The sequence below is a fragment of the Lolium perenne genome, chromosome 4 (genome assembly GCF_019359855.2).
Source record: "Lolium perenne isolate Kyuss_39 chromosome 4, Kyuss_2.0, whole genome shotgun sequence".
NCBI lineage: Eukaryota > Viridiplantae > Streptophyta > Magnoliopsida > Poales > Poaceae > Lolium > Lolium perenne.
This window is the reverse complement of record NC_067247.2, coordinates 2984787-2998097: the sequence shown is the minus strand read 5'-3', so window position 1 is coordinate 2998097 and position 13311 is coordinate 2984787. Positions and strand designations below refer to the sequence as shown.

The following is a 13311-nucleotide window of genomic DNA, read 5'->3' as shown; positions in this document are numbered from 1 at the left end:
ACAAGTCGAGCTTGTTCTAGGATATTACATCCATGTCCATTATTTTTATAGATCTATTTACTTTCAAAAAGTATTTATTCCTTCAGAAGGTTTACCAAGCTTCAAACTTGATTATAGATACTATCTTGGATTTCATGGCACTTAGCCATTTTAACGGAGTCAAGGCCCATCATAGCTTCTTTGTATGCAGTTGGTTTATCATTGTTCAAATCAATCCTTTGTCCTCAAATCATTTATTTGATCACAAAGCAAACCATACCTACAAGGTTCAATAGGTACTTCGATCTCCATGACTATAACACTTTGTAGACATGGGAGCCATGACCCCCGTAGCTGCTTCCGGAACCATTTCCGATGCTGCGCTACTCTGCTTATCATGCTCAGGTTCATTTAACCTTATCGAGTTCCATTGTCCTCCCACTCAAATATTTCATGAGAAACAATTTCTTGGAAATAAGAAAGAAACATTGACAAACACTTTTGTCTTTGACTTCACAGTGGAAAGAATTCCCAATTTGTTCTCTGGGATAACCAACAAAGACATTCATCCGATTTTGGTTGTGCTACGCATACCAAAATTTAAGAAAGGACTATTAGGGTTTATACCCATGCCATAACTCTTATGGTGTCATTTCAACGGATTATGATGGTGCTCTATTTAGTGTAAAAGCGATAGTCTCTAAAGCATAATCCACAAAAATCATAATGGCATCATTTAATTTCATCATTAATCCAACAAGGTTTTGGATACATCTCTCGAATACTCCATCACAATTATGGTGTTCCGAGAAACGTGAGTTGTGGAACAATTTCGTAACTCTCTTAGATGTTCGCTAAAACTCGTAATTCAAATATTTTCACCATGATCCAATCATAGATATTTGACTTTTCCATTATGATGATTTCCACTTCATGCTGAAATTTATTTGAATCTATTCAAATGTTTCAGATTTCTTCCTCATTGAATAAATATATTCATATATATACACTCAATTCATTGTTGGAAGTTTTCATGAAGTAGAAGAATCTTCCGCACACAACTATGCCCAATGAACCATATACATCATCATGTATGTTTCCACTAAGTTAGTTGTCTGTTCAACTCTTGGCCTATGAACGGTATTTTAGTCATTCTCTTTTGAAAAGATTTGCAAGTGTCAAACGATTCAAAATTGAATGACTCCAAAAATCCATTTGCATGGAGTTTCTTCATGCGTTCCTTTCTAACATGACCTAAATGGCGGTTCCACAAATAAGTGGAATTCAAATCATTTGCCTTATGGCATTTTAGTGTCAGTGTTATGTATGTGTGTTTGACCATTAAGATTTATAATAACTTATCCATCGTACATGGAGTATGGTCATATATTGAACAACTCATTGCTTTTATTTGACCAGAGCAAAATAACAATTATTAAGTTCTTTATTATAAATCTGAAGGGCTAGGTAGAATGCCAACGATGAACATAATAACAATTTATTTTGTTCCACACGTGCATTGTTACCACATTCCTTGTCAGTCACTTAGGCCATTGTATTCTTGTATTGCGTTGTGTTGTATGACATTTCATACCAACCAATATGGTACAAATACCCAAGAATTCCATTGTGTGACCAATCAAAGAATACATTCATCACATGTATATCATCTATATACACCTGAGCTAGACTTTCTAGTCTTTTCTTTCTTTCTGCCAAAAACTTTTGTAGTTTCTCTTTCGGTTTTTCTCTTATTTCAGAAAACACTGAACATCAATAACTTCTAGGCTTGTTGGTCAAATACCAATAACCTTGAGTTTCGTACTTTGAAGTTGATCATCGCATGACAAGTGTTCCGGATTTCACTATTAGTAACTTTTTAATGTGATGAACAATTTCACTCATAATTTTATCCATCAAATCATGACAACTTCATGATGAAGATACTATGGCTCATATGGATATACGAATAACGTTAGTACCCAACTAGTTGGAGGATCAGGACGCCTAGCGTCTTCAACCTTCGTACATTCCCATAAAGCTTATGAGTTTATGTAGTCTCACTAAATTATATTCTATCATCTTGTAAGAAGGTCTTAGATATCACATATATCTCACACCTTGCTTATTTCTGAAAACAGACTTTTCAGCTCCTTACTTTATCAAACTGATTTGAACATCAAGTTTCACGGAGATAAGATAATTTTAGATACTAATTGAAACCATTGCTCTTAGAACCAGCAATTTGAGGATTATCAAAAGTTTGCAATAGGACTTAATCATTTCTTGATTCTTTAACAATACGGTACTAGTCCATAAAGTTACTTGTCAGATTTATCAGTGTTTCTATCTCAATTACAAGGCTAGCACAAGGTAGAAAACGGATGCCAATTCTACAAAATTTAATTCAAATACAATTTAGACTAAGTTCATGATAAATTGAGTTTACTGTTAATTCTTAAATTAACTAGGTGAACTCCCACTCAAAACAACATCCCTCACGTTGCCTTAGTGATTACACGAACCAAATCCACTACACCAAGTCCGATCATCACGAGAGATGATGTAGCTTTAATGGCGAACAATCAACATGGTCATCATATCAATCATATGACTCATGCTCTACCTTTCGGTATTCCGTGTTCCGAGGCCATGTCTGTACATGCTAGGCTCGTCAAGTTAAACCTTAATTTCCGCATGTTCAAATCTGGCTTGCACCCGTTGTATGCACACGTTAAATCTATCACACCCGATCATCACGTGATGCTTCGAAACAACGAGTCTTAGCAACGGCGCTAACTAAGGACGGACACTTTATTATCTTGAGTTTTAGTGAGAGGGGTCATCTTATAATGCTACCATCGCGATCTAAGCAATACAAGATGCATAAAAAGGATTAACATCACATGCAATTCATAATGTGATATGATATGGCCCTTTTTATCTTGCGCCTTTGATCTTCATGTCCAAAGCACGGACATGATCTCCATTATCTACGGGCATGATCTCCATCATTGTCGGCGGGGCGTCAAGGTCCATGGCACCGTCTTCATGATTGTCCACCACTTGTAGCAACTATTACAACTACTACAACATGATGTGTCAAAACCAAATTTAAAGACAATCATAAGGCTCCTTCTGGTTGCCACTTTACAATAAGGATCATCTCATACATCAAATATAATCATAATCACATCATGGCTATATCACATCACCAACCCCTGCAAAAACAAGTTAGACGCCTCTAATTTTGTTTGCATATTTTACGTGGCTTGGGGTTTTGAGTAAGATCCGATCTACCTACGAACAAGAACCACAACGTTGATACAGTTGTTGTCAAGCCACTAATGTAAATTGAATCTTAACTATGGTGAGAGAGAAAGATACCTGCAAAGCCACTTGTGCAATACGAGTTGCACGTCAAGCGTGGAGCAAATCTCATGAACGCGGTCATGTAAAGTTAGCCCGAGCCACTTCATCCCACCATGCCGCAAGATGCAAAGTACACAAGAGGTGATAACAAAAGCATCAACACCCACAAAACCATTGTGTTTTACTCGTACAGCCAACTATGCATAGACACGGCTCTGATACCACTGTAGGGATTCGTAGCATAGAAAACAAAAAAATTCCTACCGCAAAAACGAATAACAAGCCAAGATCTAATCTAGTAGATGGTAGCAACGAGGTGAAGATCATCATACCCTCGAAGATCGCTAAGCTTTAACGAGATAAATCTCGTGGTTGATGTAGTCGATCACTTGCCGCTTTCAAAAGCGCGTAGAAGATCTTGACGGTGCTGCAATCGGGCAGCACCTCTGCACTCGGTCACACGTACGGTGTTGATGAAGACATCCTTCTCCCCGTTCTAGCGGGCAGCGGAAGTAGTAGATCCTCCTCGGAATCCCGCCAACACGACGGCGTGGTGACGGTGGTGGTGGAGATCTCCGACAGGGCTTCGCCGTAAGCGCTGCGGGGGAAAGAGGTAGGAGGGACTAGCTAGGGTTTGGGAGAGGGGGCTTGGGTGCCGGCCCTTGATGCCCTAGGTGGTGCAGCCAAGTGTGTCCAACCCCTCCCCTCTCTTCCCCTTTAAATAGGTGGAAACCCCCTAGGGTTTGCCCCAAAACCAATTTGAAGTCCAACTCCAAAAACTGCCATAATGGGGAAACCTAGGTGGATTGGGATTGCTCCCTTTCCTTGTACCTTGGACGGCCAAGGTGGTGGAGTCCACCATGGACTCCACCTTCCCACTTGGTTGGCCGGCTAGGGTTGGTGGAGTCCATCCGGGACTCCACCTTCCATAGTGATTTATTCCGGAAGCTTCTAGAACATTCTAGTGCCTTCCATAAATGCACCGGATCATTTCCAAACTTGTAAAGTGACTTCCTATATATGAATCTTATTCTCCGGACCATTCCGGAACTCCTCGTGATGTCCTGGATCCCATCCGAGACTCCAAACAATATTCGAACTCCATTCCATATTCCATATCTACTTAAAACAACATCAAAAACCTTAAGTGTGTCACCCTACGGTTCACGAACTATGTGGACATGATCGAGACACTTGTCCGATCAATAACTAATAGCGGGACCTGGAGATCCATAATAGCTCCCACATATTCAACGATGACTTCGTGATCGAAAGAACCATTCACATAAAATAACGAATCCCTTTGTCGCGCGATACTTTACTTATTCGAGGTTTTGATCATCGGTATCTCTATACCTAATTCAACCTCGTCACCGATAAGTACTTTTTACTCGTACCGTGATATGACATCCCTTGTGACCTAGTCACATGCTTGCAAGCTAATTAGATGGCATTCCACCGAGAGGGCCCAGAGTATATCTATCCGTCATTTGGATGGACAAATCCCACTATTGATCCATGCGCTTCAACCTATACTTTCCGAATACTTAATGCCACTTTTATAACTACCCATTTACAAAGTAGTGTTTGATGTCATCAAAGCATCCATCCGGTGTAGGTGATTAACATGATCTCATGGTCGAAGGATTAGGTTACTATGTATCTTAAAGCTTGAAGCAAAACGAACTTAATGACTTGATCATATGCTACGCTTACTATGGGTGTATGTCCATCACATCATTCACCTAATGATATGATCTTGTTATTAATAACATCCAATGTTCATGATCATGAAACTATGATCATCTATTAATCAACAAGCTAGTTTAACAAGAGGCTTATTAGGGACTCTTTTATGTTTACAAAACACACAAGTATTAATGTTTCTGGTTAATAAAATTATAGCATGGGATGTAAACATTTATCATAAACACAAAGATATAATAATAACCATTTTATTATTGCCTCTTGGGCATATCTCCAGCAGGTAGTACCATACCCGTGGCGCACAGGGTTGGTGTACCAGTGGCGCACCAACCCTGTGCGCCACGGGTAAGGTACTACCAATGGCGTGTTACCAGTGGCGTAGGGACATGCGCCACGGGTAACAAAAAAGGTGCGCCACTGGTAACCATTTTCCTACTAGTGGAGGGTGAAGGTTGTCGCAGAGCGAGTGGGCACCGCGACGGGTGCGGTGTACTCGTGGAGGAGCCGGACATCGGCATCGTTAGGGAACTGGAAGCCAATCACGGCCCAGAAGCACCGCACAAATTGACACTCGAGGAAGATATGGTTTGTAGTCTCTAGGGGAGCTTGGCATATAGGGCAGACGGCTTCAGCGACGGACAGGATGTTCTTCCGCAGCAGCGACGCCTCAGACTGGACACGGTCTTTGGACAGCAACCAGGCGAAGAACTTCACCTTCGACTGGGCAAAGTTTTCCAAATGAACCCGTGGGAAGGGGCATCGACGCCACCCCAGGTCCGTAGCTTTTACATGGAGGATTCATCCAGGCCACCTGTCTTCTTGCGATAGCGTGTCAGCTCATGCGTGTCCATGACCTCCGAGAGCACGACGTCGCCCACCAGAGCGAGGAGGGCCGGCAGCTAGCGCTCGCCCGCGGAGGTGAGCCGCGGGACCAGAGACTGCCGCTTGCCGACCGTGGCATCGTGATGCAGAGTGTGCAAAACGAGGACCAGCCACTTGATGCCGATCGCCTCGCCGCCGATCCAGTTGTCGAGCCAAAATAGGGTGTGCCGCCCATCGCCCACCCTGGCCACCGAGATGCCTTTGTATAGGTGCATGAGTGCAGTGAGGTGCTTCTAGTGATGTCCAAGTGCGGCGTGGCCTGCAGCCGAGCTCCACGCCCAGCGAGGCCACGAAGCGTCGATGTTAGAGTGGAGACGGTGCAGGAGTTTAAGTTGCAGGCACTCGTTTTTCATCGCCAGACATTTGAAGCCCAGGCCACCCTCCGTCTTGGGCCGGCACACCGCCTCCCACGCCACCAGGCATTTGGCGCCGGTAGCACGATCCATGGTGTTCCAGAGGAACGCACGGCGCAGGGCATCGATGTTGCGGAGCAGGGTGGACTTTCAAGCCACTGCCGCCTCCTCGCCCGAGAACTTGAACCAGTGGAGGTACTGCTCGACGCCACTACTGTGGGGCCATCCGCCGGCGGGGCCATCTTTTAGTCCTCACATCCAAGCCACAGCGCCCACGTAGTGGGCGCCGCCGCCATGGCTGTCATGGGAAGGGAGAGCGCTGGATCACCCCTCCGAGAATTTCTTTTTCAATTTCTTGAATACAAATATCAGATATTCCGGATTATGCACTCCCACTTTCCACCCCCTAGCCGACGCTGCTTTTTCCCTCCATCTCTCGTACCTTCCTTGCACCAGATCATATTTTTTATTCCTATATAATTATGTGTATTAACAATACACTAGTAGGAAATAGCCTATAGGTAGAATGGTACAATGGCACATCAAATTAAGGGTACGCCGGTGCTATTTACTGGTGGCGTACCACTTTCTTGGTGCGCCACCAGTAGTTGATTACTGGTGGCGTACCAAGAAAGCGATATGCCACCAGTAAGTAGCGCCCGGGTTACCCGTGGTGCCACCACCTACCAGTATATTTTTACTGGTCACGTACGAAAAAGATGGTACGCCACTAGTAAGGGAATACTGGTGGCCCACCAGCCCACCCGAAGCAAACCCTAGCCCACCACCCGGAACCTTGGTGCTTTTTGCAGTTACCCCCTCCCGCCACCGAACCTTTCCGCCATCGGGTCCTCCTCCACCAAACCCCCACTCTCTCTCTCACCCATCTCCCTTCAGCCTGACGCCCCTGACTATGCTCGAGCTCCTCTCGCCTTGCTTGTGGCCGGATTTCCCCGTCGACCCCCTCCTCTCTCTCCACCTCGCAGATGGATTTCCGCCTCGTTCGTCCAGCCCTCGCCTCTCAGGCATGTCCGCGCCGCCCGCCTTGGTTCCCTCTAGGTCAACCCCTTTCCCCGGCCACCCTGCATCTAGCACCGCCGGTCGCCCCGCCGTCACGAGCACACCATCGCCATCCTTCTTCCGTGGTCACGCGACCTCGCCTCATTCGTCGTCTCCAAGCCGTTGTCGTCCCCGTTCACCTTGCCGCCCTCTGCTCAACGGCATCCTGCCGCCGCGCACGCCCGTCTCCTGGTCCTCGTCGCCTGCTCATGTGTGTGGACGCCAGATCCCTGCTCTGCCACAGCGTGACTCTGCTTCGACCGACAGGACCACGACGATCGCCGTCTCCTTCATCTTCGACTGGATGGCAGTAGCTCACCCCGGCCATCCGACGGAGGCGGAGGTGCAGGGATGCTCGGCATAGAAGATCCGCCCATGAGGGAATAATGGTTGCACGTGGTGGCCCGCCCACGAGGGATGTTTTTTTTTGTTTCCTAAAAAAATTACTAGTGGCGTACCTAACCATAATACGCCACTAGCAGGTCCATATACTGGTGACGTACCATCCTGGTGCGCCACCGGTAGCCAGATACCAGTGGTGTACCACGGTGCGCCGCTAGTAGCCCCATTTGGTACGCCACTAGTAGGCTTTTTCCTACTAGTGATAGCACGCCCAATGTGACTAATAGTCATACTGCATCATTGAGTGGATGAACCTGTTCAGGGCCATTATAGCGATCTAAGATTGTCAGTTTGTCGTGCTCCCCTGTGATGTGGTCGGTTGCACCAGTATCAATGTACCAATTGGTGTCAACTCCATATGATAATATAGTGGCCGATCCAGCAGATCTTTCTTCTACCACGTAATCTTGATCAAATCTATACCAATACTTTGGTGCGATATGACCAACTTTGAAATAGACCTGACCGGTATGTTCTTCACCCCGATTTGCGTTGGTGTTGCCTCATGTTCTGCCGCCACCACGATTGCCATTGTTGTCTTATCCACCATTGTTGTTGTAGTTGCCCCCATTGTAGCCACCACGATAGGTGAACCCACCATGGTTGCCACCTCCATTGCCTCTCCCTCCACGGTTTTCTCTTCTGCGGCCACAACGAGCAGCAAGGTTGGCCGATGAGTTGTAATGCCGAGAGCCGGGATTCTGAGATTCAAGCCTCACTTCGAAGGCAAGAATTTGAGCATAGAGTTCGCTCAGGGAGTAGGCATCAGTTCTTGCTGCAATGGATAGAACAAACAGATTATAATCCTCATCCAATCCTGAGAGGAGCTGCGATATGAGATCGTTGTCCTCGACTTTCTTTCCTGCCACAGTCAACTCATCTGCAATTGCTCGCATCTTTGAGAAGTATGCTGCAGCAGTCTGAAGTTGAATAATCCGAGACCTGGATATAGAAGAGCACATCTCCTCGAGAGCAGCCGAAACTTCTGCCGCCGTCTTCATGGACACGACTTGGGTCAAAACTTCACAGGAAAGAGAGGAGAGCAAATAGCCCAACACTTGTTGATCTTGAGCGATCCATCGCCCATACTCTGAAATCGGCATCGTCTCGGCGCCGTTCTTGTCAGCTTTCTCCACCTCAAGGGTCTTGAGCTGAGTAGTGAGAGTTCCATCAAGGTACCCATCAACAACGCCATCAAAGAGCTTGTCGACGAGGAGGCACCAGTGTGGGAAACGAGAGCCATATACATGCGATGAGGAAGACAAGGCTCTGATACCATATAGAGAAGAAGGTTTTGGTGGTGTTTGGCGCATTACCCTCCAGGGGCCGGCTGATGCATATATATATATATATAATCAACCTGAGATTGTTACAAGTTTGGTAACCAATTATCTTACTGTGCAAGCCAAGATTCCGATACACCGCTGCGTTCTCATACCACACTGCCCTACCACCTGCTTACAGGTAACCGACTCTCGATCTCCTGCCATATTCCAATTTACTCGGTCAGAGCCATGTGATAGCGTGCACACCTATCATTGATTAGAGTGGTGGATTTGCAGTGCTCATTTTTTAGACTAGAATTTGAAGATGCAATATCTATTTTTGGATCCATTGTGGTACGAGGCATATAATTCTCACTGGTGAGTAGTCATGTATTGAGCTAGCATGTAGGTGAATTTGGCAGTGGCATACTCGACGGGGCTCGCGGGTACAGTACATCAATGTGGTCCGTGGCCACGGTCGCTTCGTTCGGAGAGAGCTCAAACTTTTGCATCATTGGAATCATCTTCATTTGTTGTTATTAGGTTCTTATCCATGTGAGGTTTTAGATCTTGTGGTTACTTTTATGACAAGGTCTAGTTCACCAAAAATGGATTTTAGATGAAAAACTTTTTGCGTTTTTGGGTTTGGAGGTTTTGCCGGTCCATCTCTTTTAGAGAGGTCAAACATTTTATCATGTTGGACTATGATGTTTCTCTGCATGAGCTTGTGGAGCTTGTTGTTATCTTCAAAACGAGCCCAAGTTCATCAAAATTGGAGTCCGGATGCTCAAGTTATGATTGTTTCCATTTTGGTGTTTCTGCCAGTTTTCGGGGGGCGGAAATTCCGGCCATATGTCGGGCGGAAATTCTGGCCCAAGCTGGAGAATTATATCTCCGCCCTATCTCCGGGGGGATATACTGAGAGGTGCACCACGCGCGCCTAGGTTCCCGAAAATTTGGGGGGGGGGGGGGGGGGTGGCGCCGAATCTCTGCCCCACGTAGGCTAGGAATCTCCATGGTTAAGTGGCTGCAACGGTAATATTTCATTGGGGGCTTTAGCCCCCTTCTTCTCCATTTACTGGTGGCTTTTTCCCACTCTCTCCTCCATTGTTGACTTTGAAGAGTTTGCCCTAACTTTTGATTCATCTAATGGTTCTTGCATCTTTTTGAGGAAAAAGAGAGAGGAGATCTAGATCTACATTTCAACCAATCAATATCCTCTCTAAGTGAGGGAAATATATTGAATCTAAATCTTGGAGTCTTTTATGGATTTCGTCTTTTGCTCTTCCTCTCTTATTTATGCAAGAATTCCTGCATCTATCAACCCGTAGTCCGAATTTGGCTCATAGGGGTAGGGTGTGCGTGTGTGCGTTCATAGGGGTGAGTGTATGCGCGTGTATGTGAGCGCCTGTGTTTGTACTGTGTTTCTAAAAAAAAGAATTTGGCTCGAGCTTGCCAATGGTAGGCACGACGGAAACCGCATCAACACCACTCGCTGCATGCACTCTCTCGAATCTCTGGCGCCATACGCTTCGAGGAAATTCGTATCGTGAAAAGATTAATTACATCGACGGGAGGCCGTGCTGGTCAAGAGGAGTGAGACTAGAGGTCAGGATGCAGTGGTTGGATCTTCCACATGGGCTTCTTCCCTCCTCTCTCTCTGTTTTCACGCGGTGGGGAAGGAAGACGAAGACCTACATCGGCAGATGGCTGGGAGTCAACGGCAATCTGTGCAGGCGGCTGGGCGTCGGATGTGCAGCGCAAAGGTGTGTGTTGTGGATATACTTCATAGGTATACCATCGACATGGTCCGATTCCGGCAAGCCCGGGTGGCCCACAGATGGCGGTGATGTGATACGGGCATGAAGGCCTATGTGGAGCCCAATTTCGGGACTCCACCAGCCTAGTTATCTTATTTTATGTAATGGTCATATGTGGGCCAATTAGGGTTTTTAATAAGATCGAGTTAGTATTGGTTTGGGCCTGTCCAAGCCAAGTTAGGGAAGCCCACTAGGGCTGGCCGGCCACCCCCTCATATAAGGAGATGGGACGGCTAGGGTTAGGGTTAGAACCAGTTTGAATTTATTCTAAACGCTATCGCGTGTGTGCTTGGTGAAGCATCCCTCCGGGGACGGCGTCGCCGTTTATCTATTATAGTTGCTGCGGAGGTTCTTGTGTTCATCAAGGATTGTCGTGCTTTGGTATTGAGGCGTGGTGATCTCCATCACGTTGCTTGCTGGATTTATCCCCTACTTCAGGTTGTGTTCCACGCGTAATTGGGAGTATCTACTATCCCGGGTTCTCGCTGTGAAAGATCGGGCAACAACCCAGGAGGATCTGTTGGGATCCCCCTTATCATGTGGTATCAGATTTCTGGGTTGCTCACGGCGAGGTTTTGTTGATCGATCTCATCGGATCGGTTTGCATCGGAGGAGTTTGGCTCTAGGTTGAAGGAGTTTGGTTGGAGGAAGATTGGTGCTGTTGTGGTGCAGTTTGCCTATCATCCATGGCTTTACGATCTGGTCGCGAAATACGGTAAATACGGTAATTCGATTCGGTAATACGCAAAATATATGGTTAATTCGATTCGGTAAATACGGTTTTACGGTAAATACAGTTTCTATACTTCGGTAAATACGGTTTCGTATAAAAATACGGTTCGGTTTCGGTAATAACCATATTAATTCGGTTCGGTTTCGGTAATAACCAAATTAACCAAAGTTGACGCGAATTTTTAAATAACACCTATTTTTTATGGACATATATTTTGTTTCTATATTTTTAAAGGCCAAAGTGATTATGTTACGGGAGACATAAATGATAAATAATGAAAATACGGCAAGATTTAAAAAAAACTGCACATTACAGACTTGAAACAATGACAATGTGGCCAAATTAAAAAAAGATGCATATTACAGACTTAAAAAATGAGAATGCTACCAAATTAAAAAAAATGATGCACGTCAAGTACTTGAACTCAAGACCTGCCAAGCATTTGACGTAAAGTACCACATACAAACCACCACGCTGTGGCACTTCTACTGTGTAATTTGCACTTGTAAACAAATATAAACGTTTTACATGAATTAGGGATGGCCTGGAAAGCAAAATTCATTGTTGGGCTATGTTGTTCGGTTTTATTCGGTTAACCACGGTTTTTCCGGTTTTAAACAGAATTAACCGAGTTGTGTATGGTTAGCACTTTTGCTAACTGTAACCTAACCATAAAACCATAAAAACTGAAATTCGATTTCGGTTAGGTTTTTTTCGGTTCGGTTTTCGGTTTCAGTTCGGTTATGTGCAGTCGGACCAGGACCGGCCGACCGGACCCAGAACCAGATCCGGTCCTAGGACCGACCGGACTTAATTTAGTTTGCTTTACTTATTTTTATTGCTGTTAAAATGAATACTCCTGAGAACACCAAGTTGTGTGATTTCACTAGCACCAATAATAATGATTTTATATGCACTCCTATTGCTCCACCTGCTACTACAGCAGAATTTTATGAAATTAAACCTGCTTTACTAAATCTTGTTATGAGAGAGCAATTTTCTGGTGTTAGTACTGATGATGCTGCTGCCCATCTTAATAATTTTGTTGAACTTTGTGAAATGCAAAAGTATAAGGATGTAGATGGGGACATTATAAAACTGAAATTGTTTCCTTTCTCCTTAAGAGGAAGAGCTAAAGATTGGTTGCTATCTTTGCCTAAGAATAGTATTGATTCATGGGCTAAATGTAAAGATGCTTTCATTGGTAGATATTATCCTCCTGCTAAAATTATATCTTTGAGAAGTAGCATAATGAATTTTAAGCAATTGGATAATGAACATGTTGCCCAAGCATGGGAAAGAATGAAATCTTTGGTAAAGAATTGCCCTACCCATGGACTGACTACTTGGATGATCATCCAAACCTTTTATGCAGGATTGAATTTTTCTTCAAGGAACCTATTGGATTCAGCTGCTGGAGGTACTTTTATGTCCATCACTTTGGGTGCCGCAACAAAACTTCTTGATGATATGATGATCAACTACTCTGAATGGCACACTAAAAGGACTCCACAAGGTAAGAAGGTAAATTATGTTGAAGAAACCTCCTCCTTGAGTGATAAGATCGATGTTATTATGTCTATGCTTGTTAATGGTAGATCTAATGTTGATCCTAATAATGTTCCTTTAGCTTCATTGGTTGCTCAAGAAGAGCATGTTGATGTGAACTTCATTAAAAGTAATAATTTCAACAACAATGCTTATAGGAATAATTTTGGTAACAACTATAGGCCATATCC

The 13311-nt window shown here is 44.7% G+C and overlaps 1 non-coding gene across 1 annotated transcript; it reads right to left on the bottom strand.

Annotated features, from left to right (window-relative positions):
• Positions 1–8472: 8472 nt before the first annotated feature.
• On the bottom strand, positions 8473–8611 carry LOC127297756 (small nucleolar RNA Z247). The gene has a single exon (XR_007849446.1). It is a non-coding gene; the product is annotated as a small nucleolar RNA Z247 (small nucleolar RNA).
• Positions 8612–13311: the final 4700 nt, after the last annotated feature.